Source organism: Pinus tabuliformis, chromosome 8 (assembly GCF_031772625.1).
Source record: "Pinus tabuliformis cultivar Carrire ecotype Pingquan chromosome 8, CPIR1, whole genome shotgun sequence".
In the NCBI taxonomy this organism is placed as follows: domain Eukaryota; kingdom Viridiplantae; phylum Streptophyta; class Pinopsida; order Pinales; family Pinaceae; genus Pinus; species Pinus tabuliformis.
The window spans coordinates 606,276,770-606,301,510 of NC_142294.1; the positions used below are offsets into that span (position 1 = coordinate 606,276,770).

At 36.4% G+C, this 24,741-nt stretch overlaps 1 pseudogene; it reads right to left on the reverse strand.

The window, feature by feature from the left end:
• Positions 1-3,403: 3,403 nt before the first annotated feature.
• Positions 3,404-24,741, reverse strand: part of LOC149236959 (uncharacterized) — a 55,217-nt pseudogene continuing 33,879 nt past the window's right edge.

The following is a 24,741-nucleotide window of genomic DNA, read 5'->3' on the forward strand; positions in this document are numbered from 1 at the left end:
TCCAGGCGTGGAAAATCATCCTACTAATAAACACTTAAGTGCAATGAATACACACCAAAGTAAATGGCCATTAAACACTAAACTTAGTAATATTAACAAAAAAGAATATAAACACTCTAGAAGGGCAACAAATCCTTTGCACTCACTCAGATACAACCAATATCAAGCACAAAATTATTCATTGGACAAATTTAAGCGAAAATACAGTGCTCAAGCAAACAGTCCATGGGATTTAATCACAAAACTAAAAGTTATGATGAAATTATAGTATGCATAATTACTTTTATGATACTATTATGATGATATTGTGTTGCAACCACATGAAACATAAAAATGATTTGCGAAATAAAAGCACTTGAATAATATGACATAAAACTTTCATTGGTTGCAGAAATGGAACAGGTCCATGAAATTATTTATAAACTAAGCACAATTTTTTCCACTTACTTAAAGGTAAAGAAGGAATTTTGGCATAATACTAACATGCTTGAAAACATGTGGATGAAGTATATATGTCATGCAAGGGATGTTATGGACATTGGTATGATGTACCAGTGGTACATATGGTACTAGGTACAGATGGTATTTATGATACCAGTATGAATACATGTATTACATAAATATAACATGTTTAGTGGTGTGTGTAATACACACTGTGTGCAGGTATGCATGAAGACACTCAGTGGTTGTCTAGCACAACAACCGACCTGGAGTGAGTACAAAAGAAAGAATCTAAGAAGTGTCTAAAGGATACGTAATAGTGGTATATTTGTAGTTATATGCATGTATGATGTTGATGAGTACATATAATTATGATGGTTATGTGTGAGCTAACCTATTGTGATATTTTATGCATATTGATTTGGAAAATATTCTAGTTGGCTTATTGTACGAAGAGAAACTATAGGGATCAAGTGTTCGACAAGAACACACATGCTTGGAAGAATGCAGGGGAAGAGCATGCATTTCTTCAATTATAATAAATAATAGGCAATATAAGTCGTAGCTACTTTAGTAGTATTGTGTATCAAATTATGATATTAATTGTGGTAAACAAAGTTGAATTTCTACATCTAAAATTTCTTACAAACTTGTTTGAAACCAATGCTACAGGTAGCTATGGAAGGATATATGCTAGGAACACTCCTTCTAACTGATATATATAAGAAGATTTTCATTAGATGGAAAGGCCATGAAATTTTTGGATTTAGAAGCCAACTACCTATGAACGAGGACATGATGCAGTCATACACCGTGGATGATGTAAAATTTAACAGGGGGAGTATGTAACACCCCTCCCTTGTGTGTTAAACTATTAAAAACCTAAGCTGAGGAAAGCTAGGTATGATGTGTAATATGAAAAGAAAATACATTATTAAATAATTAATAAATTAATCACTTGGAAGGTGACACAACAAGAGATGAGATAAAAATAGTAAAGGAACCCATTATGTTGCCTTTACTACTACTGTGGCTAGGAAGTATTTGCCAATAGTTGGTGTAAATTTAAGAGGGTGTCAAAGAGGTATGTTAGAAACATACTGAAAAAGCCGATTTATTTTCCAGGTGTGGAAAATCATCCTACTAATAAACATTTAAGTGCAATGAATACACACCAAAGTAAATGACCATTAAACACTAAACTTAGTAATATTAACAAAAAAGAATATAAACACTCTAGAAGGGCAACAAAGCCTTTGCACTCACTCAGATACAACCAATATCAAGCACAAAATTATTCATTGAACAAATTTAAGCGAAAATACAGTGCTCAAGCAAATAGTCCATGGGAAAATAATGTGGGTTTTAATATACTTTTACAATTAATTTGACAAACTAATATATATACTAGCATTACAAAAAATGTTAGCCTAAATATAAACAACACCATAATAATAAATTCCAGCCTCCTGTGTACTTTAATATTACAAATCATGCTCATGGCCAAATTTAACACAAAAGAAAATATTTAAATACACCATTTTTGTTTGTTTTGTTATCCATAATAGATTATTTATAAAAAAATAGTATGGTGTTTTATTTTTGGGTTAATTTTGTCTTAAATTTAGTAGAGACTTGTTAGAATTATAAGTTTGAGTTGTATAGTTTACATCATTTCAGGAAACTAAATCTATTTATGTATTCCCAATTACAATTTCACAAAAAAATTGTATTAATAGATTTTGCAAAATAGACCAAAACATGAATAGATGAGTATGTGGCTTTGATGAAGCAAAAATGATCAACAAAGTTACCCTTTTGTGTTGGTTAAACCATTGAATCATTATCCACATATATTGAATATAACTTTGATAAAATTTATATTGTTATTGGTGCAGTCCCTTGTGCCTTAGCATCATCCTTTTTATTGCTAATTTTCATTGTAAGCTGCGAACACTCCGTACCAAAAACTTTTGAGGTAGACTTTGCATTCTTAATTCTTCTTATTTTGAGGCTGGACTCTAATTACTAGATATCTAGTCTTCATGCTCTTGTTATCGATTTTAAGGGGTACTGATTACACAGAAAAAGTAGGATATTGGATGCTTGTAATTGTCAACAAATTGGTTATTGGTAATTAATCAAATTGCAAGAAGGAATTTTGCTGCCTAATTAATTGTAGAATGATCATGGCAGCAAAATGTTTTAGGTTAAGAATGAATACAGTGTATAGCTTGAATATGAGTCAGATGTCATGATGTCTGAGCTTAAGAATGAATACAGTGTATAGCTTGAATATGAGTCAGATGTCATGATATCTGAGCTTAAAAGATAAATAAGAGTGAGATTTTAACCGACTGATCACATTTACATAGCCCTAACAATTTTGCATGATAAAATCTCTCTACACAGTACGCAAATAATATGTGCATACAAAAATGGTTCAAATCTAACATTGCTTCCTCTTTCACTGTTTTTTTCAAACAACATATAATCTTATAGTGAGATTTTCATAAAACCCCAAGGGTTTTTCAAATTCTTCTTGGCATATTTTGTTCTGCAACAAGCATAGCTGTCTGAGATTAGAAATCCTTTCTGGCCCTTTATAATTAGCACTAGAGTTATGCCATCCATAAAAGAACTGGCTTCATCTTATTTGCGAAACAAGAAAGGAATGTTTTTAATTAGTAAATTCATCCTAATCAAAATACAGAGGACAAAGTACGCATGCTATGAAGTGGTATTTTGGGGATCATTAAAGGTGTTCTCAGTTTCTGCTTGGCCTACATACGCGCAAGGCGCCAAAGTTGCATCTTCTTTTCGAGATTTTTCTGCTTTTTACACCTCCACCTACGACTTTTGCACCTCCAGCGAAACTTCCCATATATCACCCCTCACAACCCTTAATTCTATGTGGTTGCAAGGTCTAATGGGTGAAGCATTTGGTCCCATATGAGATGCATCAGGCATGGGGAACATATACGATGCATCAGGCAGCAGAATACCACATTGATCTTGGCATAAAGACATGCCCTCAATCACTAGTAAAGCTTAATAATGTGGGAATCAGCGAATTGGCCTTTTTGGTCTGTAAGATAAAGCCTACTCCGCGCAAAAACTTTAGTAGCATCAACAACGTGAGGCACCGAGGAATTTCTGCCACACTGCCAACCCAATGAAATGGTCGAAACATTCCCGGAGAGTGTCGACCATGAGATTCTTCCCCACTACGCCTATCCAAACAAAGGCAACTACTTTGGAAAGCCAAGCCATATTTCGATTTCCATGCAAATGCAGAAATGACATCAATGTCATCTTCAATGCCCACCCACATTTCAAAAATCCTTAACCAAATAGACCACTGGAATTGGAACTGAATTTTTCGTTTTCCCCTCTTCTTAATAATGAGCTCCTGAAGCACCCACATCGCATCAGGACCATATTTGACACTCAGATATATCTGGATCACTCTTCCGCCAAATCATAAGCCCTAACTTTTTCTTTACAGGGATGACTCCAACTTTTTCTTTACTTGAGTAATAATTATGTTATCACTCAGGTTGTCCTTAAGCTTCGGAAAGGATACGGCCGAGGTAACCACTAACCAACTTTGGACTGCAGGTTCTAGCCCACCTGCAGTCAGAGAGGGCTCTCTCTTTCAGATTTAGCTTTGTTGATGATGATATTAGGCTAGCTATTGAGTTCAAGGGGTTTTGGTTTGTAATTTGGTGGGAAGGAGGATGCTTTCAAACAGAGAGGCAATGCATAGTGTGGTAAGTTTCAAACCATTGGGCATGGAGTCATGGAGTAAGACTGCTGGTGCGTTTTCTTGGTGACAAGAGGAATATGGAGCAAGATAGCTGCATATGAAACAACTTTTAAACTTAAAGGGATGGAGTGAGAGCTAAGGAAAAGAGAGGCAATTAAGAATCTCTCAATTAAATTAGCAGAAAGAAAATGAATGAGGTCTATCTAGGAGCAGCTAAGAATTCTTAGACAACAGTCATTCATATGTGAAATAGATTAAACATGAGCCATAAAGGAATTCATATTTATGCCTAAATCAAGGAGAAAACATAAAGAGCCACAGAAACTGAGCATAGAGTGCAGCTAAGCAAATTCTAAGCCAATCTTTTGTTCTGTGACTTGAGCATGTATGAAATTGAGATAACAGAGGTGAGAGACACTTATTGATCCATATAGCAGCACATGAATTCCATCATCCACTCTTCAACCATTAACAACACATCAAACAGTCCATCCTCCAAGCTTTTAGCAGTCTTTGATTAAAGAAAACATATCAGATACAGAGCGAGTCTCTAGAGGAGTCATACAACCAACCAACCCTTAAAACAGTGCAGAGGGTGGTATATATAGAGGAAATATCTACAAAATATCTATCAAAATAGATCAAAAAGATCTGTGCAATAACTTCCTCTAATGCTAAGTTCTGCTGGAAATGAATGCATAAAATAATTTAAAACAGCTGTGCATGAGGGAGCAGCCTCATCAAAATGGCTCTTTAGAGTTGCACAGGGTCCTGCAGCTTCAAAAATGGACTAAAAGAGTGCCTTGAGCCATGCGCTGTTCTCTGTGTGATAACTACACAATTAAGGAAGCAACGCTGCTCCAAAATGTGACTAGGACCATTGCACTTGTCATAAATCTGCATTGAAAATCCTTTAATCTACCTTCAAGTGGTCCTGTTGCCTTAAATGGCCAAAATCTGTGAGTTGGTGAGCCATTACAGCTCAATGATGCTTTGCTATAACTAATGGGGCCATTTTGAATTCATCTGCTTTGAGCCGCAATACTGATACTCTCTGCCGCTTTCCTGATACTCTTTGGTACGCACCTGGTCCCTTCTTGACCTCCGAATGCCTTTGAATTGTCCAATCACCCATTTATGGCCGCTGCTCGGCCTTCTGCCGCTTTTGGGTGGTTGTCGGCCCTTGGCCCACTCAATATGCTTTGGCAACACTTAAAATCACGAACTGGATGAGTAAAGGGTCATAGAAGGCCTGCCGAGGTAAAAACCTGCTATTTGGGGTAATTTGGGCCTAGAGCGACCCAAGAATGGCCTGAGAAAACCATGATTTCTTTATACCTAGGCGGGCACGGGCGCCGCACACAATACCTTTGAAAACGGCCCATTTCCGAATAACACAGAAAATATGCCCAAAAACATGAAACTTTAATGAAAAATTGGCTTTTGGCGGGCACTGTAGCAGCCTTTAAATCTTGGCCGTTGGATCCGCGCAGGTCGATCCAACGGCTATCGCTAAATCGCAACGGGGCGGACCGGGGGGGAAACGCATATAGAATCGCCGAACTGCGCAGACCCGATAATGTTGTAGGCCCTTTCTTTATTTGAATCGGGTCCGACCCATCGGCATTATGCCCCATGCCTTGAGACTTAGCCATTTCTCTTATATATGCCACTGCCCCCTCCTGATAGCGATATCGCATCAGAGGGGCTCAAATAGATCCTTTTCTCATCGGAGCCATTATTTATTCAAAAATTCAAGTCTTTTGAATTCGGAGGGGGTAACCTTTATGCTTTTGCTTGGATTCTAAGGCATCAGAAGGGGTCCGATAGCCAAAATAGGGAGGATTTTATCATTTTTTGAAGGTTTTTCATGGTTTTTGCATGGTTTTCATATTCTTATGCCTTGGAAGGAGTCCAAAGGCACTTAGGAGGAAAGTGATATGGTTTTGAGAGGGGTTTAGTGGCCAAAGAGGGTTTCATGCCTTATAAAGGAAAACCAAGGTCAAAGGGGTGATTTTTAAACATGTGAAGGGGAATTATGCAAAGGAATGAGTCCTTATGCACTTGGGAGATAGTTAGGGGGGATGAAGGGTTCTATGCATTGGAAAGTGTCCAAACTGCATGAGACGATGGTCTGAGGGGGCAATGAGAGTTCTTGCTGAGTTTCAGATAAACTTAGCAATCCCCAAGGATGCATATGGTTATTTTTCAACCAGGGGGAGGGATAAGTATATAGGGGAGTTATATACATAGTTTTAGTAGGGGAAGGGGAAATAGATAGGGAGCTACATAATAAAGTTAGTAGTTAACATGACAAAGATGAGAACAAGCGCTAAGTATGATGTCTCAGGCTATCAATGGGGAAAAATGACTAATACAAGAAGTGTAAGCATTCCTTGAGTGAAGCAGATCTCCACCAAGGCAAATGATATGAAGAATGATGAATCTAAGAGGTATCAAGCAGATCTTGACCTCTTTGGGGGAAGGTAGTGAGTGATTTGGGGAAAGAGGAAGAAGGGGAGTTAGACATGCCTCGCTTGAAGTCCTCCAACTGAAAAACTGCCTTCAACTTGTGATATGATAGATATAACACTTGACAATGTGAGATGGATCACAAGCCATGTTTCAGCAACCACAAAGATACCTACCCGACCTACTCACCTAGCATTTTCTCTTCTTTTTGGTTTGGGTGCACTTGAACTAGCATACCCAGCTTTTCATTCTTTCTTCTTGCTGTGCTCCTATCTACTTCTACACTTATTTCAGCCAGAGGGTCAGATTAAGCTGTTGAGCACCCTTGTTTCTCTACCTAACTGCAAATCAAACTGGAACAAAGCAGTGTGACTAAAACTAGCACAGCTTCATGGATACTTCTCTAGTCATCTGCAGCAAATATGGAGCATTGTAGCATGCATAGTTCGACATATTTGGCATGTAAGAATGTCGATCATGAAAGATGATTAACCTGCTGCAGTAGGAGGCTGACAGTGGCTCCACTTGGGGATGGCTTTTCCTTGTGAAAAGCCAAGAACATCAGGTCAGATTGCCTTGATCCTCTGTAGTTGCTGTTAACTGAAAACTTCTTCTATGCTGACTGCTAAATGACAGGAACTTTGAGATCTGAACAACACTCTCCTTCAACTGAAATATTTTGAAAAATAAAGCATCGCCTGATTTCTTCTGTGTGCTTGATATTGCATACACTTTTGTTTGAGAACTGCATTTTTGAAGTAAACACAAAAAGGGAACCAACTGGAGAAACTCCTCTTAATTTTGTCTTTGAACAGGCTATAGATGCAACACTAAAAGCATTTGTTTCTCTGTTTTGATACTACTGACTGAAGAGCTGGAAGCATGAATGCAGCATTTTTAATTGAATTTTCTGTTATAAATAACAGCGCTGCCCCTTTACCATTGAGTGTATTTTAGAATATATCATAACCTGCCTTGTGCACCCTTTGAAGTAAGTTCATAACCGAGGGTAGAATTGATGTGCTTCTCTTTGAAATTCACCTCAAAAGAACAGAGGTTTCGAATGTTGCGCTCCTTTAGCTTTTTTTTTTTTTTTTTTTCCTCCATAACTTCGCTGCTTGGTTCCAAGCAATCGGATTTCTTATAAAAACATAAAAGGAAACGCTTATATGTACACGCATTAATATACAAATATATACATCAGAACCCTGTATCCCTTAGATCACTGGATCAAGGTAATGCTTCAGCATGCGGCCATTCACAGGGCCCTCTTCAACTGCGCAGGCATCTAGAGTTTTGAGAAAATATGTATTATTGCCTTGAATAGCGCTGATGACAAATGGGCCTTTCCACAGAAAGTCAAACTTGGCATGCTTTCCCTTGTCTTCTCGTCTTGAGTCCCACCTTAACACTTTATCGCCAATAAAGAAATCCTCAGCCTTAGTCCTCTTGTCAAACGCCTTCTTTAGCCTTTCTTGTAGCATTTGAGCTCTGTCATACACCTGCTCTCTGGTTTGCTGAAGATGAATGGTCTGATTGATCCTTCGTTGAATATCATTTGGTTCAGCTTGAACCTCCTGCAACAGCTTGATAACAGGAATGCCTAAAGAAGATGGAAATCTGGCCTCCATGCCATATACTAGCTCATAAGGGCTCATCCCAATGGATCTCTTTGTTGAAAGTCTGTCTGCCCATAGGGCATTAGTGAGCTTTTTATGATAGTTCTTCTTGTTTTCTTCTAAGGTCTTCTTGATAATACTGATCAGGCTCTTGTTAGATGACTCGGCTAAGCCATTACCTTGAGGGTAATAGGCTGTGGAATGGCCTAAAGTGATATGGAATTTATGGCAAAAATTGATCATCTTTTTGGATTTGAAAGCGGCGGCATTATCAGTGATGATCTTCTCAGGGCAGCCAAATCTAGAAAGGATATTGCACTCAAGGAATTGGATAATAATGGTGTCATTGGCTTGCCTACATGGGATGGCCTCAATCCACTTAGTGAAATAATCGGTGGCTGTTAAGATCCACTTATGCTGGCCTGAGGAAGAGGGATGGATTTCTCCAATGAAGTCAAGACCCCATTGTTGAAAAGGCTTCTCGGTTGAGATGGGTTTCAGAGGCAAAGGGAGCAGCTTTTTCTTGCCTTCAAAAATTTGGCAATTGTGGCATGAGGTGGCAAACTTCTTTACATCTGCAAACAAAGTGGGCCAATAGAAACCAGCCCTTAAAATTTTATCAGCAGTGGACTTCCAATATAGATGTCCTCCACAGTCCCCTGCATGGAATTCTTTCATGACATCACTAGTTTCATTCTTGGTCAAGCAATTAAGCAATATACCTTCATGATTTTTCCAAAATAATGCACCATCTAAGACACATAATCTCAAAGCCTTCATTCTTAAAAATCTCTTCTTGGTCCTGGACAATCCTGGGGGAGCACACAGGTTTAACAATACAAAGCAAATATCAGCATACCATGGGGATTGCAAAAAGGTGTCACTGATCTATGGAGTCGCCAGCTCCTGTTCATTGTCCAGTTGGTTGATGTCTAACGCTTGAAAGTTTGTTTCGGATATCAGTTTGGCTAAACCTTGTCCCTTTATCAGCTTGGTTGGTTTTATCTCTATGTCATACTCAAGAATGTTAGCAATCCACTTGCCTCTTTTGCCTTCTAATCCCTCTTGGGTTAATATGTCTTTTACAGCAGCATTTGGCACATAAGCAATCACATGTGAATATAAAATATAAATTCGGAATTCATTGATTGCTTTAACAAGGGCATAGGCTTGCTTGTCCATGATTGGGTATTTAAGGGGGGCATCTCTTAAGGCTCGGCTGAAAAAAGCAATTGGCTTTTCAGCTCCTTGATCATCCTTTTGCAAAAGGACAACAGTTATATTATTATCAGATGCGAATGAAAATATGATAAAGTCCCTATCAAATTTTGGACTTGTGAGGACTGGAGCTTGAGTTAAGGCTGATTTGATGCCCTCAAATGCTTGCTTGGCCTCTAGAGACCACTTTACCTTGGCGTCTTTCTTGAGCATGTTGTTTAGCATTCTTATTAGCTCAGCCAAGTTTGGAATAAACCTCCTTAGGAAATTGATTTTCCCAAGGAACGCTTGTAATTCTTTTATATTTCTAGGATATGGGATCTGTAATATGGCTTGGATCCTTTCCGGATCAACCCTAATACCATCCTTTGAGATGATATGTCCAAGTAATTTTCCTTCTTCAAGGCCAAAGAGAGACTTCTTGGGATTCAAGGAAATGCCATATTTCCTACATGTGATGAATATTTGCCTTAGGTGCTTGAGGTGTTCTTCATCAGATTTGGAAAATGGGGTTAAGTCATCAAGGTAGACAACTAGGAAATCATGGATTTCCTTGGCGAATGCAATGTCCATTGCCCGTTGAAATGTAGCACCAACGTTTTTAAGTCTGAATGGCATTTTTACATACTTAAATGTTCCCCACGGTGTGGTAAAGGCTGTCTTGTCTTGGTCATCTGGGTGAACAAGTATTTGGTTAAAACCTGAGAAGCCATCTAGTAAAGAGATTCTAGATGATCCCACTACTCTCTGCAATATGTGGTCCATTTTGGGCAAAGGATAGTGGTCCTTTAGGGAGACTTGATTTAAATTTCTGAGATCTACACAAAGTCTGATCTCGCCTGACTTCTTTCTTGTGGGAACCAAATTGGAAACCCATTCAGAGAATCTGATGGGTGCTATTATCCCTGCTTCAAACATTCTTTTTACTTCCTTCTCAATCAGTGGGAGAAGGACAGGGTTTATTCTTCTTAGCTTTTGTTTAAATGGTTTCTGATTCGGTTTCAAGGGAATTGTGTGTTGTATTACAGAGGTATCATAGGATTTTAAATCCTCATAGCTCCAAGCAAATACATCTTGGAATTCTTTGAATAAATCAATGTACTTGGGCTTCTGATCAGGAGGCAAAGACTTAGACAGTTTGATCATTTTGGGCTTTTCTGCTGTCCCAATGTTGTGTTCTTCTATAGCAGTGTTTATAGGCTGCATTTTTGGCTTTTTGGGCACATCATTTGCATCAAACATGTCTTCTAGTGGAGTGAGGCCAGCAGGGAGAAAGTTATCTTTTAGATCAATAATCTCGGCCTCTGTTTTGGCTATTTCCTCCAAATGCATTTGTTTCAATTCCTCTATGTTTTCATTGCCAAAAACTGTTGGGCTTAGGATCTGTCTGGCTGTTACAGCTGTTACAGCCTGCTGATTTTCGTTTAATGCTTGTTGTTGTAGGTCCTCCATGGTATCCTCATCAATGTTTAGGCCTGCAAATTCATGCTGTAAGGTAAGAAAATTGTTTATTTGAGCATCATCCTCGAACACTTGCCAGTCTTTAATGTTATTTGGGACAGCAGGCCTATGTTTTATTTCAGCAGTGAAATGGTGATTTGGCTCAAAGGGAAGCTTGCATGTACTAGCGAAAGTGGCTAGGCTGTGAGCATGAATGTTATGATTTCTTGAAATCTTGGCAAGCTTGGATTCAGAGAATGCATTGAGTATGTTGGTAGCAGCAGTCCTATAGGCTCTCATTCTGTTGTCATTGGTAACAAAGTTACCTTTCATTTGTTGGATTACTAGGTCGGAGTCACCTAGAATAGACACTTTTGCAGCCCCCAAAGCTTTTAGCAATTTAAGGCCTAACAGGAGAGCCTCATACTCTGCCATGTTGTTGGTGCATCTGAAATTCAGTCTATATGCATGACCTTGTGCATGATTGTTATGAGAATTATGAATCCATACACCTGCCCCTGCCCCTAATTTGTTAACAGATCCGTCAAACTCTAAATACCATGTGATTTCTTGCTTGTGGGTAGTCTCAAGAGTTTGAGTCATTTTAGGATTGGGCAGATTTGAAAATTCTGTTTGGGGAAGTTCTTTTTGTATGCTGATTGCATTTGCTGTTGTGACAATTTGTTGAGTATGTGCAACCGATTCTTGATTGATATGTGCTTGCTGCTCTAAAGCCAAAGGCTTGTTATCAGTTAGAGGGCAGCTATCATCATTAAACAAAATAAAAGAATCCATGTCGGAGTGGATTGAATAAATGGGAAAATTTTCAGGCTTGCTCTCACTACTTACCACATATTTCATGAGCGTTTCTCTGTACAGTCTCTTTGGTTGCCCAAAGACAGAAATAGTAGCGTAGGAAAGGTCTAATTGAAGGGATCCTTGCAGCTTTGCTCCCCATGATCTTGATAGGAGCATACTGTATTTTGGTGGGATATCAGCCACCACTATATCCATGAGAATGGTTTTGTTGGGATATTGGACTAAGGAGACACACAAGTCTTTGATGAGGCCTAGACATTTCACTTGACTTGAGTCAAATGAGTACAGATCTTTGTAAGGTCTTGTAACGTCAAGGTTGAGTTTTTCCATAACTGCTTTGGGCATAAGATTGTGCGAGGCCCCTGAGTCAAACATAGCGTTGTGCAAAACTTTGTCATGTATATGCAGACTGATATAAAAGGGTGGAACAGGTCCATGTGTTGATTTTCCATTAACTTCTGGACCAAATAGCAGTTCTGGGGAATCATCCAAAACATTTACATCATCTTTGTTTCCCGGGATTTGAAGTGATCTTTGAATTTGTTGTCTATATACATCGTGTTTGGCGAGTTCTGAAAGAGGGACAGATATCTTGAGTTTTCCAATCTCTGCCTCTAAGTTAAATGGCTTTTCTAGTGGAGTCTTGCTGTTGATAATGGCAGTTTTTTCTTTTTCATTTGCATTCTCGGCAATCTGCTCTTGTTGATCGGCGTTATGGGAAATTTCTGCTTGCGGTTTTACATTTTCAAGAGTGCTTTTTGGGATGTTGTTTGAATTTTATTTTGAGGAAGGAAGTGGCAGAGGCTGCTCAACAGAAGGCTGAGTGTCTGTTATATCTTCTACAGTCACTTGATGTGGGTTAGGGACAGTTATATCAGCTGGTTCTGTTACAACAGCTTTGTTTTTAATCTTGTTGGGCTGTTTACCTTCTTTTGTCTTGCTAGGCTCAGAGATGTCAATGGTCCTAGTTCTGAGCTTATACTGTTTGTGTACCTCATACACGGCGGTATCATAACCCTGTTTAAAATCAAAAGACTCACCAGATTTAGTTTGAAACTCATTACAGTCATGCTGATTTTGGTCTTCTTGGGACAGGAAAGTTTGGTGTTCACCCTTTAGATCCATCAGGTTCATGTGAGTATCCTCTATGGGTTCACTAGAAGTGGACCCTTCTACATAGTTATCTTGAAAAGGGGGTCTAATGTCATGGTCTGGGGTGGGTCTACCAGCATTTGTGTTCTGGGTTTTCCTGGGATTGGACTGTTGTCCTTCCCATGATGCCTTTCTCTCGACATTTTCTACTCTTTCTCCCAGTCTTTGCAGGCCATTGATGATAGCATCAAGCTTTTGGTCAAAGGATGAGGGTTCTTCTTTAAAGGTGGTTCTTCTTTACATTCTTGCTTTGTTTCTCTTGGCAATCAAGTTGGCTTCTACGGTAACATCAACATCTTGTGCGTCTGCAAGATTTGCAAGGGCTCTTTCTTTCAACTGATATGCCATATCAGGGTCAAAGCATCCGGAAATTTATACAAAGGAGGGTCAGGTGGAGGTCTTAAGTTCTGTGGTATTGCATTGTAGACATTGTTGAATCTTGCACAGTACTCTAAAACAGTCTCTTGAGGGCCTCTTTTAATTGTATAATATTCAGCTAGTATGTGCAAGGGGCCTTTCTTCTTCTCCCATCTAGTAGTAAAGGATTGGTATAGCTCATCAGGAGTGGTTATGGAATTTGCAGCAAGTGATCTGAACCAAGTGCTTACATCACCGGTTAAACTCTGAACAAAAATTATCATTCTTACACTATCATCATCGATTTCATAGATTTCGAAATAGTCTTGCATCTTTTTGGTATACTGAATAGCTGTGAAAGGACCGGTGGAATCAAAATGTGTGATTTTAGATTGGTAATCTTGAGGTAAAGCCCCAGCATTGGCAGGCAGTTGCAGGGGTGCATATCTATTAGCCATATTGACGGGGATAAGTGGAACGACGGGGATAAATGGTACAACCGGAGCGACTGGGATAATAGGGATAACTGGGGTAACTGGAACAACAGTAGTGGTAGCAGTGAATGAGGGTGTGGATGATGAAGAAGGGGAAACAGGGGTTGACCGAAATAAGACCTTGACAGGAGTTGGAACAGCACTTGGCCGAGCTGTTTCAGAACTCAAGTCAGCAAAATCTTCTTGACTTTCTCGCTTCCTAAGGATCTTCGGGATTAGGTTGGGATTCTCAAAAACAGCTGGAGGGTCTGGATCTGGGTTTGACCTTGTATGTCGTGGGTTCTTTTTAGGAGCCAGCTTCTGAATCCTATTTCTGGTATTTTTATATGGATGTTTCAGTAATAGCAAATGACTAGTCAAAATTCGGGACAACTATCTACAATTTAAACTAGCATGAAGATTGACTGAAGCAGCGTTTATTTACTTCTGTTAATGCAAAGCAAAGAACAGTTTCAAAGGCTTCCTGGCTGGCATTCAGGCTTCATCTGTAGTTTAAAGAGTGGACAACAATTGGAATTGGAAAGTTTGATTTATGGTCTCAGCGAAGCTTTCTTACCTTCTTTGTGAAATCATCTGAGGAAAGTCCCCAGTGGAGTTGCCATTATGTTATCACTCAGGTTGTCCTTAAGCTTCGGAAAGGATACGGCCGAGGTAACCACTAACCAACTTTGGACTGCAGGTTCTAGCCCACCTGCAGTCAGAGAGGGCTCTCTCTTTCAGATTTAGCTTTGTTGATGATGATATTAGGCTAGCTATTGAGTTCAAGGGGTTTTGGTTTGTAATTTGGTGGGAAGGAGGATGCTTTCAAACAGAGAGGCAATGCATAGTGTGGTAAGTTTCAAACCATTGGGCATGGAGTCATGGAGTAAGACTGCTGGTGCCTTTTCTTGGTGACAAGAGGAATATGGAGCAAGATAGCTGCATATGAAACAACTTTTAAACTTAAAGGGATGGAGTGAGAGCTAAGGAAAAGAGAGGCAATTAAGAATCTCTCAATTAAATTAGCAGAAAGAAAATGAATGAGGTCTATCTAGGAGCAGCTAAGAATTCTTAGACAACAGTCATTCATATGTGAAATAGATTAAACATGAGCCATGAAGGAATTCATATTTATGCCTAAATCAAGGAGAAAACATAAAGAGCCATAGAAACTGAGCATAGAGTGCAGCTAAGCAAATTCTAAGCCAATATTTTGTTCTTGCGACTTGAGCATGTATGAAATTGAGATAAAAGAGGTAAGAGACACTTATTGATCCATATAGCAGCACATGAATTCCACCATCCACTCTTCAACCATTAACAACACATCAAACAGTCCATCCTCCAAGCCTTTAGCAGTCTTTGATTAAAGAAAACATATCAGATACAGAGCGAGTCTCTAGAGGAGTCATACAACCAACCAACCCTTAAAACAGTGTAGAGGGTGGTATATATAGAAGAAATATCTACAAAATATCTATCAAAATAGATCAAAAAAGATCTGTGCAATAACTGCCTCTAATGCTAAGTTCTGCTGGAAATGAATGCATAAAATAATTTAAAACAGCTATGCATGAGGGAGCAGCCTCATCAAAATGGCTCTTTAGGGCTGCACAGGGTCCTGCAGCTTCAAAAATGGACTGAAAGAGTGCCTTGAGCCACGCGCTGTTCTCTGTGTGATAACTGCACAATTAAGGAAGCAACGCTGCTCCAAAATGTGACTGGGACCATTGCACTTGTCATAAATCTGCATTGAAAATCCTTTAATCTACCTTCAAGTGGTCCTGTTGCCTTAAATGGCCAAAATCTGTGAGTTGGTGATCCATTATAGCTCAATGATGCTTTGCTATAACTAATGGGGCCATTTTGAATTCATCTGCTTTGAGCCGCAATACTGATAATCTCTGCCGCTTTTCTGATACTCTTTGGTATGTACATGGTCCCTTCTTGACCTCTGAATGCCTTTGAACTGTCCAATCACCCATTTATGGCCGCTGCTTGGCCTTCTGCCGCTTTTGGGTGGTTGTCGGCCCTTGGCCGACTCAATATGCTTTGGAAACACTTAAAATCACGAACTGGATGAGTAAAGGGTCATTGAAGGCCTGCCGAGGTAAAAAACTGCTATTTGGGGCAATTTGGGCCTGGAGCGACCCAGGAATGGCCTGAGAAAACAATGATTTCTTTATACCTAGGCGGGCATGGGCGCCGCACACAAAACCTTTGAAAACGGTCCATTTCCGAATAACACAGATATGCCCAAAAAAATGAAACTTTAATGAAAAATTGGCTTTTGGCGGGCACTGTAGCAGCCTTTAAATCCTGGTCGTTGGATCCGGCGTGGGCCGATCCAACGGCTATCGCTAAATCGCATCAGGGCGAACCGGGGGGGGGGGGGGCAGCACATATAGAATCACCGAACTGCGCAGACACGATAATGTTATAGGCCCTTTCTTTATTTGAATCGGTTCCGGCCCATCGGCATTATGCCCCATGCCTTGAGACTTAGCCATTTCACTTATATATGCCACTGCCCCCTCCCGATAGCGATATCGCATCGGAGGGGCTCAAATAGATCCTTTTCTCATCGGAGCCATTAGTTATTCAAAAATGCAAGTCTTTTGAATTCGGAGGGGGTAACCTTTATGCTTTTGCTTGGATTCTAAGGCATCAGAAGGGGTCTGATAGCCAAAAAAGGGAGGATTTTATCATTTTTTGAAGGTTTTTGCATGGTTTGCATATTCTTATGCCTTGGAAGGAGTCCAAAGGCACTTAGGAGGAAAGTGATGTGGTTTTGAGAGGGGTTTAGTGGCCAAAGAGGGTTTCATGCCTTATAAAGGCAAACCAAGGTCAAAGGGGTGATTTTTAAACATGTGAAGGGGAATTATGCAAAGGAATGAGTCCTTATGCAGTTGGGAGATAGTTAGGGGGGATGAAGGGTTCTATGCATTGGAAAGTGTCCAAACTGCATGAGAAGATGGTTTGAGGGGGCAATGAGAGTTCTTGCTGAGTTTCAGATAAACTTAGCAATCCCCAAGGATGCATATGGTTATTTTTCAACCAGGGGGAGGGATAAGTATATAGGGGAGTTATATACATAGTTTTAGTAGGGGAAGGGGAAATAGATAGGGAGCTACATAATAAAGTTAGTAGTTAACATGACAAAGATGAGAACAAGCGCTAAGTATGATGTCTCAGGTTATCAATGGGGAAAAATGACTGATAGAAGAAGTGTAAGCATTCCTTGAGTGAAGCAGATCTCCACCAAGGAAAATGATATGAAGAATGATGAATCTAAGAGGTATCAAGCAGATCTTGACCTATTTGGGGGAAGTTAGTGAGTGATTTGGGGAAAGAGGAAGAAGGGGAGTTAGACATGCCTCGCTTGAAGTCCTCCAATTGAACAACTGCCTTCAACTTGTGATATGATAGATATAACACTTGACAATGTGAGATGGATCACAATCCATGTTTCAGCAACCACAAAGCTACCTACCCGACCTACTCACCTAGAATTTTCTCTTTTTTTTGGTTTGGGTGCACTTGAACTAGCATACCCAACTTTTCATTCTTTCTTCTTGCTGTGCTCCTATCTACTTCTACCCTTATTTCAGTCAGGGGCTCAGATTAAGCTGTTGAGAACCCTTGTTTCTCTACCTAACTGCAAATCAAACTGGAACAAAGCAGTGTGATTAAAACTAGTACAACTTCATGGATACTTCTCTGGTCATTTGCAGCAAATATGGAGCATTGCAGCATGCATAGTTCGACATATTGGCATGTAAGAATGTCTATCATGAAAGATGATTAACCTGTTGCAGCAGGAGGCTAACAAATTCTACCGACATATGTCCCTAGTTGGGGTTGGATATATAGTATAGTATAATAAAAGGTGATATTGAGCTAGATCTCAGAATATTTACGGGAGAGATTATGGATGTTTCAAATCTCAAAGGGATCTATCATCATCATTTTATAAAAGGTGTTATAATTGTTGTTTCAGGGGGCTGTGCGAAGTGGCAAATTTATTTTGACGGTTAAAAAAATGATGTGGCTATTTTTTCTTCCAAAATAATCTGGTAGTAGGAATATTTGATTGGTGTTTTTGATGGTGGAAATAGATCAAACACCCTTGGGGAATCCAAAATCTTGGAATGATAGCTGTAACTTAGATTTACAAAAATTTATGCCATATTTTATCAAAATCCTGCAGGAATTTCCATAATTTTCCTGGTAAGTTGGAAGTGTCTTAGACAAGTACATATTTTAGTTATGAGCATGTATTGTAACCTTAATCAGAACTATTCAAGTTATCAATTTAGGGTGGGTAATCAAATCATTATGGGAGTAGGTCATTGATTTTAAAATTATATTATTATTAATAAGTGTGAGTAATTTTGTCAAAGGTAGATCTACTGGTTGAGGTGGGATGTTAACTCACCACCCACATTTCATTCCTCCAATTGACATTATTAGTATGCATTGATTAGGCTTAAGGAGTAGGCGGCCCTAGGATGTTTTCACTTAGTTCGTGGTCAATAAAAGACGTCTCGAATCTTGCTTAGCCATTCAAATTGGTTTGATTCCCCCAAATGACATACTTGGTCAGTATTGATTAGGCTCAAGGAGTAAGCAGCCCCAGGGAGTCTTCACTTCATCTATGGTTAATGCGGGACGTCTAGACTGTTGCTTAGTCATTAGGTCAACACTATTAAAAAGATGTTTAAGTAATTTTTTGCTTCTTAAATATTTTTTGAATTTTTCTATGAATTTTTGGAAAAATTGAAATCTCACATATCACTCATTTGATGACAAATTTTCAAATGAGTTAAAAAATATCTTCATAAAAAATTATGGATATTTTTATATTTCTCTTCCTTAGAACTATCTAAACTAGTCTAGATCCATCTTAATTGCGGAGCAGAGAGGGGTCAATTTTTTCTTTTTCACTCTAAAAGAGATTTGCACCTCAGGAGATTTGATCCCTCTCGGGGCTTAGTAGATACATATTAGAGTTAAGATGGATATATTCCCCTTTTAATTAGGCTATATTCCACATAAATACCATGCCACATGTGTCAATACCATGGATGAATACCGGGTTGGAGAAAGCTTCTATGTGGATTTCAAGTAAGTGTTTTTCATTATAGGTTGCTTTGGGGTTACTATAAAATATTATTTCAATTGTTTTTCACTATAGGTTGCTTTGGCGTTACTATAAAATATTATTTCAATTGTTTGTTGTGCATTGTTGTCAATTTTTCTCAGAGATAAATTACCACCGTTCTTTGTCTTTTTTTAAAAACAAGTGCCACATAATAGCTTCTTGTGATTTAAAGTAGAAATTATGTTTTTAGAAAATTTGCATATAAAAAGTCTTAATATAATAAAAAAAAAATCATAATATAAAATATGTGATATAATATCAATCATCAAATAAATTGAAAGGAGTAATAAAGAAGAAACATATTGGATCTCAATTTGTAGCAGGAAGTGAGAACCAAGGAGTGGTGAACAAAAGAACGTGTTTTGAGGTTGATATACTTCAGATTGTATATGTCTTTTGAAAGTCATAATAATGACAATGAGTAAATTGTAGGTTATGAGAATATTGCATGCACTTAAAATTGTGTCTTGTGCATGTGATTATATTTCTGTTATTTGATATATTGCTACATAAAATATATGATGAAGGCTTGTCATATATATTTTGTGTCTAATGTGTTCTCCACAACAGATTGTGTTACTAATAGAGTTGTGTTACTAATATGTCTATTAGGCCATTTAAAGAATTGAAAGATGTTAGAGATGGAGGGGAGTAATTCCCATGATGAGCAACAAAAAAAAATGACACCTATATAAATGGAAGAACTTGGAAATGCTTATTGTTGCATTTGTAAATGAGGCTAAAATAAAAAGACTTGCACAAAATTTGATTGAATGATGTTTTAAAAAGTGTATGTTGAGTTGATGCTTGTAATTCAAGGTTCAAAACTTTTGAAAAAAAAAAAATTGATGCATATTTGTGTTTTTGTTACGGGGATGAATATTGTAAGAATACGTGGTGAATGGTTTGTAGAGGGTTTAGAGGCTTGAGTTTTATAACTAGTGTAACATCATAAAAATCTAAACGATAAAGTATCCAAAGAGTATTACATGTGATGGTTGACTTTTCTCATGAATAGTGTTTATCTCTCATAGTTTATGGCAGAGTTTATGGGTGAGATTGTTACATAAATGTACAAATGGCATTATGTTGTGAAGTGTAATAAGACAATCAATTTTTGTCTAATCAATTTTTAAAATAATAATAATAATCATATAATTGATTAATTAATATTTTTCTTTTTAAATTAATTAATTAAGTAAATAGTTTTTTTTAAAGGTTGTTTTTAAATTATCTATTTGATTTAGATTTATTAATAATAATGAATTTTTTTTTTTTTCAATTTTAATATTTATTTTAATACATTATATAAAGTTTTTTGTTTTTTTCATAGTGGTTTGAATTTATCGTTGCATCTTTACTATAATTTGTTTATCTTACTTTTCATTCTTTTCATGATAATGAATCTCAATAGAAATTCAAAACGAATTGATCCAAAAACCAATATAATCTCTCGAGAATAATTTTACTTAATAATATAATAATTATATTAAAAATATATATTATATATTTTAAAAATTCAAAATTACATTTTCCATTGATCAAAGTTAACTAATCATAATTAAAGAACAAATAGATTATTATAATCATACTTTGATACACAATAGGAAATTATCATTGCTTCAATTATTTTGTAATTCAGTTATTTTGTATTAAAATGCTTATGGTAGTATTTTCATAATTTATCATCACTTAAATGATTTTGTTTTGTACTTAAATGATTTTGCGTTAAAAATTGTATTAAAATGCATATTGTAATATTTTTATAATTTAATTTATTAATAAAATTGGTTTTGTATTATAATTTTCTTTTCAATCTGAGATCTTTTCCTTTCAATATTATTATTATATTGCTTTTTAAATCAAATATATATATCATTTTTTTTTTGGAGATATTAAAAAAAAAATCCCAATTTAAATTGCATTAAAAAATCATTATGGATTAAGTCATTTTTCTTATATTTAATCATTATGGATTAAGTCATTTTTCTTATATGTTGCGAAAATGTTGTAAAAACGTTTGTGCTTCCATATATTACTAGATAAATTTCAATATAAACAATGTAAACTCATATATATTTCAAATATAAACCATGCATTTATATATATAGATATATTTTGCAAATTCCATGTAGCATATTATATGTATGCATTTTACTAATATTCAATTTTTAATGAGTAAAATCTTATAAAATAGTAAAACTTTAATAAAAATAAATTATAATATTATAGGGTAATGTTAATGGTAGCTTGAATTAGGGAAATAGGTTATAAAAAATAAAGAATATCTGAATGCCAAATTCGTTCTCTCTGTGAACGGGCCGCGGCTTTTGATGAAAAAGGCAGAAAATAAAAAGTAGGTTTATGACCAAAAAAGTTTATAGTGTTGATTTTTCTTTCATGGCAAAAGAAAATACTAGTAATGGTAGGGTTTTGAAGATGTAAGAAAATATTAGTAGTGGTAGGGTTTTGAATATATATATATATATATATATATATATATAAAATAAGAGAATGTAGAAATCAATTTGTTTTTTGGACGAAGACATATGCATTATTTTTCTTTTTCTGTCTTTTTAGTGTGACCGGAGATAAAAATGTAAATGTTTTTATGTAAGCAACAAAGAATATAGATGTGCATCTTTTCAAAGTGAGATTTATGCACTATTTTTTGTTTTGAATAATGTATAGGTGAGAATGTTGGTGTGATTAGCAATCCTGTTACAATTGTGGTGTATGACATCATCATGAAGATAAAACTTTAATGTTCCATATTTTCAATGCTAATTCTTACTTTTTTATGTTAATCCTTGAAATTTCTATACAATCAATTACCAAGCCATTTTATGGCAAATAGGTTCTTGCTAACCCATTTTATGGATGGAATTGACAAATTCCTTGCTTGGCTTTGGTCCCATTGAGGGAAAATGTAAATATTAAATGTGACAATAACATATGTTGGAAACTTTAAAGGACCTAATCAATGTGTTATGCAATCTTCTTAGCCATTCGAAGATATCCATATACCAATTTTCTATGGATCCACAAATTGGAAGATTACGTAACGTGTTTCCCTGCATGTATTAATGTTTGATTTAAAAACAATTAGAGATTATCTTGCTATTGTGCTTCTCATGTGCAAGAGATGCAAAGATATTGGGTGGGATTGGTATATTTATTAATTTGAGCATGCTCATGGTATGATTGTAGGAATTAATGTTTTTTTTTCAAAAATGTGTATTGTTGTGCCAAAAGATTTACATTTTGGCATGAACAATAATGTATTGATCCTATATTGAAGGAGATTCCAATTTGGAGTTTCATTTTAAATGTTTATTAACATCTTTGGGGAGAAAATTTGGCTACCATCATTTTCATTATCACAGGTTATTATGTCAAAATTGATGATAGTGGTAACATTTGTCCATATGATCTTATTGTAGTTGCTCAGACAAAGGATTTTCCATTACTAGTGTTAGTTGAGCTACATCTCTAAAAATAATTATTGCTTGATTACTAATTATTTAATTATTATTTTTTAAGGAATCCCCATGTAGATGGTTCCCAATCTACAAAAAGGTGTAGGTCCTATGAAGCTTATATCATCAATGAGAATGCACTAAATATGTTTTCTCTTTTTCTTTGAAGTTTGTTAGTGATTATCCATGTAAAGTCATGTCCTTTACGGTTCTTAAGGGTTACATGTGTATTAAATGCTACATATTTAATAGGGCCAAAGAATGGAGTAGGAGTATGCCCAAAAGGTGCTTAAGAAGATAGTGATTCTTGTTACTCCTCGTATGATCATATTCAATGGTTATTTTGTTTCTCATCTGTGTGAATGTTGTAGCACTGTGTTGAAAGTTAGTTGTCAATTAAATATATTTTTCAATGAAGGTAATGAATTTATTTTTTTGTACTTTTTTTCCATTCACGACTACCATCAATGAATTCTGATACAATTTATGATTATGAGTGTTGGTTCCACATATGGTTGGTGTTGAACTCTTAATGTTTAATCATCTCAAGTTCATTAAACTGGATATTATTATGGGGACCAATCTCTCTAATGACTATTATTTTTCCATCTCTATGTTGGAATGTATGTTGATATGGTTATCATCATATTCATAGCATGCTGATTCAATAGTCAGAGCATGCATGGAATAAACATGCCATGTAAAATGGTGCTTTCTTATGTTCTCCCAATTTCCAACATTGGCTTATTTTCAAAGATAGATATCGATCATGAAGCAACTAAAGAGTTTTTATAGAAGTTAGAATATTTATCAAGAATTCCAATAAAAATGTGTATACGTGGATCATTATAGGAATGGCTCTCTTTTTTCCCTTTTCTTTTTGTTATGATGATAATACAACCATTGTTTTGAAAGGTATATTTCATGGAATTGATATAAAAATGTAGGGTGCTTCAAATAGGAAGTGATCGTAAATTTGACTCAAATAAGGAATCTTTTTAGTATTGGGATACTTGGTAAAATATTTGGTAAAGAACATTTAGCTTGTGGAAGGTCTTGTTGGATGTCACAAGGGATAAATTTTTAAGCATACATAAATTCTCTTGGACATTGATGTCTCAATCAATAGTTGTTTTTAAATGAAAATGATAATAGGCATATGAGATCAAATTTGTGGGTTTTGTTTTCTAACTAGTTTGAAGATTTGGCTCCCAAAGGGGATGTTCATGTAGATTCAAAACCAATTCCATTATGGTATCCTAGGTTTTGGAGGAATAATTCCCCTTTTAGTTTTTACAAAGTTTAGAATTTTTTTGTAGCAATATTTAGACAAATATTGATTGCTCGTGCCTTGAAAAATTAATGAAAGCGACCTGAGACCTCCTCTAAGGGAAATATGACTTTATTTACGAGGAAATAAATGTGTGCATATAATTAGAGGGGAAACCATATTTATTACGAGAGTCAAAGAAAAATGTGGAAGTTATTTCTAAAATGAAAAAGGCCTAAGGATTATAGTAGGTAGCATTAGAAGTGGTAGTTACCAACATTGAATAGAGGATGAAAATGTTAAGAAATCTTTTGAATGTAGTGATTAAATATTCAATCCTCGCCACTAACATTACTTCTTTCGTGAATACTTTAAAGTAATAGCTACAATATGATCAAGATTTTTGCAATATTTGTGTTGGCATCTTCAAAAAGGCCTTGAAAAACATGAATTAGCACAAAAGGCACAAGTAGAATATCCCCTCAAATATGAGACTTAGGCATATTAGAGTTGGTTGAGATGTAGGATTGGATGTTTTGCAACAATTGGTTACTATTTTGTAATGTATTAACCAATAGGAGTAAATTAATTTTCAAGAGTATTTATGCAATCAAGGACATAGATGAAACATCAAGTGTCTACTAAGAGAAGATCTTAACCAAAGAAAAATATGAGTTGAATTTGATAAACTTCAAGATTGTGTTAGCTAAAATATCTCTATGGTATGACCACCTTCTTGAGGATAGAGATAAGGGTATAGTAGAACAACTTGTTGTCTAAAGTCTAGTATTCACTAAATGGTGCAAGAGAATCACATGGAATTAAGTGAGTTCCAAGTTAAAGTACATTCCTTAAGAGTAAAAGAGGAGGTCACAATGGGACCCATCCAAAGTATGGGTTGATAAGTATTTGGATAAAGTCATCTACACCCCATAAAATTAAATTAGAGTAGAAGTTTGGTTTTGGAAGCACACATGATGACATCAAAAAATAATTTAAATCAATATTTCTTGATGAAATGACATTAGATTTGAGTCCTTAAAAATTTAATAACCATCCTTCCATGGC